Source organism: Chelonia mydas, chromosome 4, assembly GCF_015237465.2.
Source record: "Chelonia mydas isolate rCheMyd1 chromosome 4, rCheMyd1.pri.v2, whole genome shotgun sequence".
Classification (NCBI taxonomy): domain Eukaryota; kingdom Metazoa; phylum Chordata; order Testudines; family Cheloniidae; genus Chelonia; species Chelonia mydas.
The window spans coordinates 125000853-125013012 of NC_057852.1; the positions used below are offsets into that span (position 1 = coordinate 125000853).

Genomic DNA, 12160 nt, shown 5'->3' on the forward strand with positions numbered 1-12160 from the left:
TAAAGAACTCATTCGAATAATACTTCTCTGTTAAGGGTCCACTGGAGCTAGCAGTATCGGTTTTAAAGACGGCAGTCCCATGTTCCCATCAAACTCAAACAAGTGGGAAAACAAAACTGAGCTTGAAGCAGCTACTAAAATACCCAGCAAATCCCAATATGCATTTTTGCTTTGCAGCAAAATATATGAAAGAGATCTGCATCTCTTTTCCCTCCCTTCTCTACTTAAATCAGCACCACAACTAAAATAACCTCTCTGCTTAAGAGGGACATCGATGAATTCTGAGCACTGCGGCCAATAGACATTGATCAGAAACCCTGATGACACTGTTATTAACAGAGTGCAAATTGTGGCACAATGTTTTCAACCTTTTAACATGAAATTAGTTGCATTTTACTAAGGAAATAGCAAAAAAGGAGCGAATTGGTTGCATGTTACTAAGGAAATAGCAAAAAAGGCATATATAATTCCATGGCTTTACAACTGAGTGCTTGATCTGAAGTCCACTGAAGTCAATGGAAAGACTCCCTTTAACTTCAATGGGATTTGGATTAGCCCCCCAAATGGCTAATATTGTAGTGAATTAAAATCAGTGTAAATACTTCTAAGCCTTCAGGCAAATTCTGACCTCCTGCTGTTATTAACAACAAGCCAAATCCTAAATTCCTTGCACAATGGTTTTTAAGGCAAATTCACCTGATCCTTCTGTTGCATACGCTAATGTAAATGAGGAGTAACTCCACTGAAGTCAGTCAAATTAACACCGGTGTCATATTGGTGTGAGAGGAGACTCAACTCTTTTAACTTCAACGGCAGTTGCCCGAATAAGAATTGAGTAAACAATAAACCAAGCTGAGTAAGGACCACAGAACTTGGCCAACTATATTTTGCATCAGACTGTCTATCAGGAACTCCTGACTCCTTACTGAAATAATCCAGGATAATAATTAAAGGGGTGAAGGCACCGATTGGAAGGAAGACTACAAGAACTAAAGACAATATTTTGGATGCCAAAATATTTGATTTTGGGTGCCTCAGTTTTAGGAATGTTCCAGGTCAGGCCCCCCAAAATTAGAGGGCACTTTAGAAAATTTGGGCCTCAATATGTAGGACCATATGTTTAGTTGATGAAAATCACTGTGGCTCCATTAACTCCAACCACTGACTTGTTCCTGACAATTTGGCCAATCTAGCCTGGCTATATCAATGACTATGGAGGGAAATAAAGATCATATAAAAAATATCAGAAGCATGTAGACACCAAGGACTGAGGGGGATTATTCCTTGTGGTACAAAGGGATAAAATTAGGACTAATAGGCTTAAATTAAGAAAATGAAAACTCAGCCTGAATAACTGGGAAACATGGCCCTGGATCACCTACTCCCATAGTAAAACCCATGGGGAATGGCTCATGGAGAAAAAAAAACCTCTGAAGTCCCCCTTACAGAGATTCTGCCATATCATTCTGTTGGGATGCAGGAAGGTGAGACCTCCGTGCAACAGGACACAGGAACCTTCACCCACAGCCTGCAGACCATAATGTTCTGAAAGTGAGTGCCAAGTATTACCATTCTGAGTATCACTTGTTACTAGTTCTTACTCTTCCTAGACAAATGTTCTGCTTTCCATAACTGGGAAAGGAGCTTAAGAAGAGAGCAAAGGTTAGCGAAAAATGAGAGTAATTAATCAGAAAGTCTAAATATCTTTAGCCATTAGTGATATGGCCCCTTTCCAAGTCTACTGAAGTCAGCGCAGATCTGTTAGATTCTAACTTGTCTCTATTTTGAGTTGCATATTCTTTACTTATAGCGTCAATATTTATTCTAGCTGATGGCTCTTTGAAATATTGCACTGATAGATTTGGTTTTTAAAATGTCCTTTCCTGGTAGTGACACACTTCCTTTCCAGCTTTTGAAATGGAGATACAATAAGGGATTAACTAGCTGAATAAATATTACCTTTCATGGAGAAAAATATAATCTAGCCACTTCTTCATATGTAATATGACCATTGAATAGAAACTGCCCAAATATATATCTCTTTAATATTAATGTATAAGCTTGGCTGTATGTATTCTATTGATTCATTAGCTGTTCATTTATATGGTATTGAATCATGTGGAACCATTTTTACTATTCTATTCTTGATGTTTGATCTATGGTTGCCTCTCCCTGCCCCTTAAACACTTAACAGGTGTTCACTTAAGGAGGCTCAGAAGTAACCTCCTCTGAATAGATCACTGAAGAAGAATAAAGCCCCTGGAAAAAGAATTTATTAGCAGGAGGAATAAATAGCTTCTCTCTTTCATTGTCATGATATTTTCTTTTCCATTTGGCATGCACTGTACTTAGAAATTCCTCCAAGCCTTTGTTTCTGAACTTCTAGACTTCACAAACCAAACCAAACCCCTGTCCTCCAAACCACTGCCAAGGCTGCTACTTTCATACTCCTTTTCCTGTAGATTAAAAACAGGATATTATTGTAAAAACAAACAGAAATTACTGGTTTTGCTGCTGCTAATTGCCAAGAGAACCAGAGGGGAATGAAAGCTCTGAAACTTCTGTTCTGCTACTGTCTGGTGAAGATCAAACACGTTTCGTTGCTAATCACCGAAAGCTTCAGCAGATAACTCTACAATTTGCTGCTCCCCTTTGAAATTTTAATCATTTAAAGGTGAATTTAGAGTTTAAAGCTTTCTTATGTCTTTCATTGACAAGAGGGTTCATTTCAAAGGAGAAGGGGCAAAAGCAGTTCATGGCTAAGAGCATGGCTAAAGATAGTTTACTGTATATAGCTGCAGCCTATTTCAGCATTAGGCAGAGGGATTTTTGTATCCTGTTTTCCTGCCTCTCTCACAGGGATAATATAGCTGAAGTTAAAAGCCATGTCTTTGTACATGCCAATCCCCCTGGACTGAAGGTATCATATCAATCTGTTTTAAAACAAGAGAAAAAATTGATTTCATAGGCTGGCACTCACCCGATGGTCTGCTAAACCTACATGAACAAGATTACCACTAATGTCATTGGCAGAGCTATGCATATAGGGGGAGCAGAGCATCGGAATCTAATTTAGGGTATGTCTACACGGGCAGTGAAAGGACAATTGTGATGGGTAGGCATATCCATGCTAGCATTAATCTAGCTAGCATGGGTGACAACAGCAGTGAAAACAGGGTGCCATGGGCTTCAGTATGGGCTAGCAAACCAAGTATGTACCTAGGCTCCCCAGTGGGCTTGTCTTCGGGTTGCCAGCCTGCGCATCCATGTCTATTGTCACTCCTATTGTTACCTGTGCTAGAAAAGCCTACCTGTGCTACAATCACATGTTCACTTGCGGGGCAGACACACCCTAAGTTAGACTCATACTCTGCTTTCTCTACCCTTAGGCTAACCTACACTACACACCACTTCCAGCAGCATGTAGCATATTGTACCTGCGTAGCCCCCTAGCAGAGGTATAATAGCAGCATAGCTGGTGAGGTGAGAAAAGACGTGCCTGAAGTGTGTGTGTATGAATCCAAGTATATGCTGTGAACAGCTCTTGACTTGCCCAAGCTGTGCCTCCCTGTCCACACAGCTATTTTTAACAGCGTAGCATCCCGTTCCCTCCCTGCTCTTGGAGCCTTTCCCCCGCAACAGGAGAAGCTCTGTCAGGTCCCCACTGCTGGAGCCTTTCCCTGCCACAGCGAAAGGCTACAGCAGCAGGGAGCTTCTGAAGCTTTACCCTGCTGTCTCTCGCCTCCACTGCCAGAGCCTTTCACCGACAAGTGTAGCTACACACTGCAGTGTGGAGGCAGCCTGCTTTTCACTGCGATGTGTTGCTACACATACACTCCACGCCCCTAAATGGCTTTTGTCCTATATTTTTGTAGCACCTCCCTCTTTCTATTTAGAAACTTATGTAGTCCTCTTCACCGTGGTAACTGAACCCCTCACAGTCATTAATGGATTTTATCTTCACAACACCCTTATGAGATAATATTTCTCTCTCTCTCTCTCTCTCTCTCGTTTCTTAAACAGATGGAAAACTGGGGGTAAGTTGAACAACTTGTGGTAGGTCCCACAGGAAGTCTCGGCCTAGCAGGCAATAGAACCCAGGTCTTTTCAGTCCCAGTGTGCTGCCCTATCCACCACCATCCATCCACCTCAGCCCAGCAGCAGTGCAGGAATAGCTAATTTAGCCTCACCCTCAATTAATCGCCTCTGCTGGATTACTCTAGACTGGCTGGGTCCTATTTTCAAATGTACCAGGGAACTGTAGTCCTTTCCCCCACCAAAATACCTCCTTAATCTTGGAGTAAGAATTGAGAGGAACAAGGATTTGGATTTGAAATAGCCTAGCTCTACTGACCTTCAGTCACATTTTCAAGGCACATTTCCTTAGGAGGGCTGCTGAGGAAGCAACTATCATCTGAGTTGATGCTTAAAATTAAAGTAGGGAATCTGGTTTATTTCTGTGCTGCTGGATGCTCAGTATTATTATGTATTCTGGGTTGCTGTTTCTGTGATTTATTGTATTTTTAAATGAGATGCTTAGAATATTCAGATATGCATCTCTTATTATTTTTATAAAATTAAGGATGAAATAAATAAGGAGCTTCTGCGATTTATTCCCATCTCTTCCACTAGCTGTTCTCTGCACTTCAGCATCCTTATTTAACAGAGCTTCATAGGCACAACCCAAAGTGGGGGCAATTAGCACTATTTCCATTTTACAAAGAGGTTACAGTTAAGATGGTCAGATTTGGATGCCTAAAACTAGGAACTTAAATCCATGTTTAGGATCATGTATTCAAAGGCCAAAAGGGACCATTGTGATCATCTCGACTGACCTCCTGTATAACACAGGGCCATAGAACTTCCCCGACATAATTCCTAGAGCCAATCTTTTAGAAAAACTTCCAATCTTGATTTAAAAATGATCAGTGATGGAGAATCCACCATGACCCCTGGTAAATTGTTCCAATGGTTAACTACTCTCACCATTAAAAATGTATACCTTATTTCCAATCTAACTTCAACTTCCAGCCGTTGGATCATGTTAGACCTTTCTCTGCCAGACTGAAGGGCCCATTATCAAATATTTGTTCCTCATGTAACCCCTTAATCTTCTTTTTGTTACGCGTTAACAGACTGAGCTCTTCGAGTCTATGACTAGAAGGAATATTATCTAATCCTTTAATCATTCTCGTGGCTGTTCTCTGAACCCTCTCCAATGTATCAACATTCTTCCTGAAGTGTGGACACTAGAAGTGGACGTGGTAGCCCAGCAGCAGTGCCACATACAGAAGTAATGGTCTGATTTAAAGGGGTGCTGAGCTCCAACAGAACAGATGCAGTTGACAAGTAAATGGCACCTTACAAGCACATAAAAGACATTACCCCTGCCCTGAGAAGCTTCATTTAAGGCCATGATACAGGAAACATGTGCTCAAGTGCCTTGCTGCATAGGGATGATTTTCTGATAACGCAATAGTGATCTGCACCGTCATGCAATAGCTACGCTATTACAGATGTTTAAAGAATAAACACGGTTATGTTGATGTACCATTAGAATGGATTGTTCAGTGGATTGGTAATAACACAAAATAACTTTCACTTCTAATCTATCACTGAGTGAGAGTTCTCAAAAGTGTGACCTTTTGATGGCTGGTTGGTGGCTTATGTGGTGCTATCGGGACTCAGTCCAGTTCCCTGTGACCAGGTGTGCACATCACAGATCATAACCACAACTTTCTTTATCATTTATATTTTATGCTAATTACAGAACAAGAGAGCAGCTCTGGGCTCCCCTTATGCTTAAAGAAAATAGCCAGTTATGCAAAACTCAGGAGACTCTCCCACTGGTTTATGGCTGCTGCACCAGAGATGCTGTCAAGGTTCCTTCCCCACTCTGAACTCTCGGGTACAGATGTGGGGACTTGCATGAAAAACCCTCTAAGCTTCTTTTTACCAGCTTAGGTTAAAACTTCCCCAAGGTACAAACTATTTTACGTTTTGTCCCTGGACTTTATTGCTGCCACCACCAAGCATCTAACAAAATATAACCGGGAAAGAGCCCACTTGGAAACATCTTTCCCCCCCAAATCCCCCCAAGCCCTACACTCCCTTTCCTGGGGAAGGCTTGATAAAAATCCTCACCAATTTGCATAGGTGAACACAGACCCAGACCCTTGGATCTTAAGAACAAGGAAAAAGCAATCAGGTTCTTAAAAGAAGAATTTTAATTGAAGAAAAGTAAAAGAATCACCTCTGTAATATCAGGATGGGAAATACCTTTCAGGGTAATCAGATTCAAAACCTAGAGAATCCCTTTAGGCAAAACCTTAAGTTACAAAAAGACACAAAAACAGGAATATACATTCCATTCAGCACAACTTATTTTATCAGCCATTTAAACAAAACAGAATCTAACACATATCTAACTAGATTGCTTATTAACCCTTTACAGGAGTTCTGACCTGCATTCCTGCTCTGGTCCCGGCAAAAGACACACACAGAGAGAGAACCCTTTGTTTTCCCCCCCTCTAGCTTTGAAAGTATCTTGTCTCCCCATCGGTCATTTTGGTCAGGTGTCAGCGAGGTTATCTTTAGCTTCTTAACCCTTTACAGGTGAAAGGGTTTTTTCCTCTGGCCAGGAGGGATTTAAAGGTGGTTAGCCTTCCCTTTATATTTATGACAGAGGCTAAGGAATGAATTGGCCTGGAGACCAAACCACACTCCTAAAGTTGGTCCCACTAGGTGAGGGGCCTTGCAGACAAGCTAGCACTACAGCTACCTAAACTATATCTATTCTATGGTCAAACAGAGGACTATGGGCCCATCTAGCCACCACCTTACACAAGCACTCCAATTCACACCAAATTTTGTAGTAAACCAGACAATATGGGGGGAGGGGGAGGGCCCTGAACCAGACACAAATCAAGTTTATTTGACTGCATAACATATGTATAAGAGGGAGGCTTCTGGCAGGGGATAACTCTATGAAAATATAGGCCCATATTATACAAAGCATCATATTACATGCTCCAGCTCACTCAAACCACATGTGTGGGATCTCCATTTGCTGAAAAAACCACAGCTCATGCTGGTAGTATTTAAAATATTTTAAGTCATTGACAAGCAGTTGGAAACTCAATATAATGCTTATATTTTACTATGGATTAATACTACTGGAACATTTCAGCCAAAAAATGCCTGAAACTGCTGCTAGAATTTTTCATTGACTTAACATTCCATAGACATTGTTAAAATGTCATTCTAAGCCCATTTACTTTTCTTTTTTTTTTAAAGGATTAATGTGCCTTTAGAATGTTAAAAATGCTTAAATTACTTGATATCAGATAAGAAGGTTTTAAGTGAGGCACAAGAAAAGTAGAAGATTTTATTAAGAAAAGAGGTATACTTTGTCTTTTGCTTGGTTGGCACAAATCAGCTCCTTTACGAAAAGGATCATGCTGGTGTGTGGTCAATTAGTGTGTGGGTCATTTGCAGTCCATTTGCCAGGTACCTGATGTTACAAGTGGTTGAAAACATATTCAAGCACCAGTGTGGAGAGTCTCAACCCAAATGCAAGTCAAGGTGCTGAACTTTGTTAAAAAAAACCCCCACATCAGTGCATGCGAGTGAGAGTGAAATCATCAAGCTCAGGTTTCTATGTGCTAACTAATAATTGATACAAACAGACTGTGTGAGCTCGGTTCTCATTTGCATCTGAGCTTAGCTCGGAAGCTCTGAGGGATGTGGTAGGGTACAAGGAGCCGGTAGCAGCTTTCTGACCCCTTGGTATAAGTTAGAGCTATGGCGAAACAGCTCTAATTTACACCAATGGTGGGAAGTCCCGTAGTAACTTTATACCAGTGAAGTTTCTGGCATAACTCTACTCTACCCTCATTGCCTCCTCTGACATGCCATTCCCTTCCTCTGGTTCCCTACACCAGAAGTGGGTGTGATGGTTGGTGCAGCAGAAGCCTCTATACTAGCCACCAGCTTTCTTCCAATGGAGAGTTCCCCAGCACATGGGGTCTTCTCCACTGGCCACTTTGTGCCATTTAAGATGGATTTAGACTGGAGAATCTGACCCACAGACTTTGCCCTGCTGTGTAACATTTTGCAGCTGGAAAATACCCAGCCCCACGCCATGCGGCCTGGTAACTGCGGGAGGCAGGAGACTATGTAAGCTGCAGTCAGTCATCCACAAAGTCTCCCAAAGAGACTTACAGCTATATACATTGATGTGGGACAACTGAAATGTAACTAACCCTGGTACGGAAGAACAGCAGCTCGATATGAATGACAATGGCGAGGGGATGGGAAAATTTGACCAGGACACAAGTTCAAAGATTGCTGTGAAAGGTTCAATTGTGTCTTTGGGGCTGATGCTCAACTGATATAGATTGGCAGAGCTCTATCAGGTTCAGTGCAGATTTACACCTGCTGAAGATCTATCCCCTCAATGTCCAGAGACATTGAGTACTGGGGGGGCGGGGAAACTCCTCACAAGTAGGAAAGTCTGAGCTACAGATGGTGCAAAAAGGGGATACTTTGGTATCTCCTTTCTCACTATCAGAGCCCTTCGTTATCTTCACCCTGGCATCACACATACTGTATTAAAAGAAAGCATCTCATTTACTTCTTAGTTCTTGCCATATTTGATTAAGAGCCTGTAGCTAAGAACACTTCTCACATACATACCATGGTGCTCTTCATCCTTAGATCTGAAAGCACTTTACAATGGTGGAGAATCATGATTATCCCCATTAGATGAGGGAAACTAAGGCACAAAGAGACTGAGGTCAAAGTATCCAAAACAGGCTTTTGATTTCCAGTGGTTCATTTTTTAAGTCCTCAATTTAGATACCTTGGATCTGATTTTTAGAGATATTGCGCTCCCACCGGCCCCATTCGCTTCAAGTAGAGCTGTGGATGCCCAGTGTACCTCAAAATCAACCCCAAACTGGTTTCAAGTCAGAGACCCCAAAATCAAGGCTCCCAAAAATCAGAAGCCATTTTGAAAATCTCAGCCTAAGCACCTTGTCTGCAGGTCTCCTGACTCTTAGATTGCTCCCCTACCTACTGAGCCACAGTCTAGCCAAACTACATTCATCCCCCAAATATAGTTTGATCACTGACTAACGCATCCAGGTTACTGCAACTACTAGAAACAACAATGTGGTAGAGAGAGAACACTACTGTTGCAGGTTCCATGTAAACTCTGCCTCGGGTTCCTCATGCCACACTCCACAGTAGAGTTTTCCAGGCTACCTTACAGAGCATAGGTCTCTTTGCTAAAGAGACGTGAAGACTCTGCTTAAATACATATCCAGAATACATTTGTCACACCAGAAAGAATAGATTGAGAGGTAGTAACTTTGCATTTAGCTGGAAACATCTACAAGGCAGGAGTGTGTGGCCACAGGATTCTTATCATGGATATACTAGGCCAAATTCAGTCCTCAGATGCTTTGCATGTACACACCTCTCAATGCCCAACGGTGTATTGGGGTCAGAAGTTCCAGTGGTTTTGGCCACTACCCTAGCATTTGAGATGCCTGGGTTCAAGTCACTGCTCTGCCACAGACTTTCTGTGTGACCTTGGGCAAGTCACTTAACCTCTCTATTCTGCATCTGTAAAATGGAGGTAATAACGTTTCTTTACCTTACAAGGGTGTTATGAGAATAAATACATTAAAGAGCTTTTTTAGCTATCTAAAAACCAAACGGGCTACATACAGGAAATGGAAGGAGGGGCATGTCACCAAAGAAGTATACATGGGAATAGCGCAACCGTGTGGGGACAAAATCAGGAAAGCCAAGGCAAAGAATGCATTATAGCTGGCAAGAAATATTAGCGACAACAAGAAGGGGTTCTACAATATGTCAGACAAAAAAGAAAGATCAGGGATGGTGTGGGTGCACTGCTCCATGGAGAAGGTGAGCTGGTCACGGAAGATGATAGGAAGACAGAGCTGCTCAATCCCTACTTTCTTCAGTCTTCTCATAAAAAATAGTGTGTGAGCAGACAACGAGCAAAGTTACCATAGACAATAAAAGGGAAGGGTGGCAGATTGGGATAAGTAAAGAACATGTCAGAGATCTTTTGTCTAATTTGGATGAATTCAAGTCAGCGGGGCCTGATGCTGTTCACCCCAGGGTGCTGAAGCAATTAGCTGAAGAAATCTCAGAACCACTGGCAATAGTATTTGCAAACTAATGGATGACAGGCGAGGTCCTGGAAGTCCAGAGAAGGATTAATGTAGTGCCTATCCAGCGGTACTGGAACTAGGAGTGCTGGGGGTGGAAAAGACCTGATAGATTCCTGTAGCTAGATACCTCTTTTTCCGAATGTTACTATTGCATGTTTGGCAGGAGCTGGCAAAGTGAAACAGGCAGATGAATGCAACACTGAAAAGTCTTGATGATTCCCACACCCCCAAAGAGTCATCAGTGGGCTTAAAAACATTGAGCCAGCAGTCGAGGTCAAAGCTTTCCCCCCCCTGCAGTTCCAAATGAAAGATTAACTGCAGTTCTGCTTGTGAAAGTTATGCTCAGAACACTCCTACAGGCATGTTTTAGTCTGAAAAGAGTCCATTATCTTCATCTGGCACCACCGTGCATGTCCAAGGGATAACCCTCTGTAGGGCTCACATCAACAGAGCGAGTACAGTGCTTCAGTGCAAAAGGGCAAACATCCTTCACTGGCTGAAAGAGTAACAAGAAACAAGTGGGAATGAGCTGATTGAGTCTAAAAAAAATCAGTGGCATGTACAAAAAGGCCAACACAGTATAATGAAAGAGACTGTTACAAAAGTGTGTTTGTTTTTTAAAAAGCAACATGTGAATGTTTTTATACAGTGAATGTTAGGAAGGAGGCTTTCACTAAAATTTCTTTTGAGACAATAAGAACATACCTATAACATTAATCCCAGTCATCCTTTGGCAGCACCCATCTAGCTATCCTGGACCAGATTTTTCAAAAGAGCTCAGAACCAGATTTTCAAGAGCTCAAAACCCAGAGCTGGGCTCTGATTTTTCAAAAGATCTCAGCATCCAAGATGCTTTAGAATCTGGCCACTTCTTTGAGTTCCTAGATAGAAGCAGAACTCTTAAAAACTGGACCTTGTGCAGTTTAAATTGTGTTTATTTTATACTATTACAGGTCGCAGATTACAAATGGTAGGTGTGGCAGAGCCATGGTCCAGAGAGTCCTTCCAATAGTCAATCAGAGATAACTTAAAAGGGGAAGAGGGAATCAACCCTTTTTCTTATAAAGGTCTGTTGTTTTATTTTCAGCCATCGCACCTAACACACACTACAAAACACTCTTCTGCTCTTGGCAGTTCAATAGCACAGAGCCTACAACCTCAAAAGAAATAAAACAAAAGACATATGCACTCCAGAAAGAACTGTCCCAGCAAGTGCCGAATGGATCTCAAAGCAGCAGCCCCTTGCACCGTACTGCCTGGCTGTCATAGGAGGCCTGGCTATCTGGAGGCAGCAGCCTTCTCCTTGAGCTTTCCCCCAAGCTTTTCCCTTCCAGGCAGAAGTCACCTTGCTAAGCTAGGGAAACTGGAAGGGGGCAACTGCAGGGAACTTAGCATCACAAGCACCTCCCCCGGTTTTGGGTACCAAAGGGTCTCGTCAGCTCATCATAATGTTTGCCATGCCATATATTGAATCCAACTGGTCTATGGGCTAGATCCAGTCCCTGCTTTGTACTGCTGCAATGGCAAACGAGGTGGCAACTTGGCAATCCAGATCCCGGGGGATTTCACGACTATGTGGGGAATCCTCAGCTGGTTGAAGAGCCACCATGGCAGCTCCTGCATCACCCACCGCTCCTGGTCTCAAACATGGCATAGTCTTGGGAAAAGGGGTGTATTTATGCCCAGTTGATCTATGGCTGCTGGAATGCCTCAAGGGCCCATGTGTAGCCAGCATAATGTAGAACTGCCCAGAGATAGTACCACTTTGTGCTCAGGACTGGATGGGTTTATGTCAAAGCACACTATGGAACTTTTAGTACGCTACAGGAGTGTCCATGGGGTCAGTTGGCATGCGGCGAGCTAGCGTGTCATAGATTCACACCCTGGCTTGCTGCACACTAACTCACCGTGTAGACAAGCCTGCTGCCTTCATCACAGCCTTTTAAAGAGAG

The 12160-nt window shown here is 42.5% G+C and overlaps 1 long non-coding RNA gene across 1 annotated transcript in view; it reads left to right on the plus strand.

Annotated features, from left to right (window-relative positions):
* The window catches only part of LOC119566146, a 161672-nt gene extending 156200 nt beyond the window's left edge, over window positions 1–5472 (plus strand). The window contains exon 8 of the long non-coding RNA XR_006290232.1: window positions 5136–5472. This is a non-coding gene — a long non-coding RNA (uncharacterized LOC119566146). The remainder of the gene's footprint in view (window positions 1–5135) is intronic.
* The last annotated feature ends 6688 nt before the right edge of the window (window positions 5473–12160 follow it).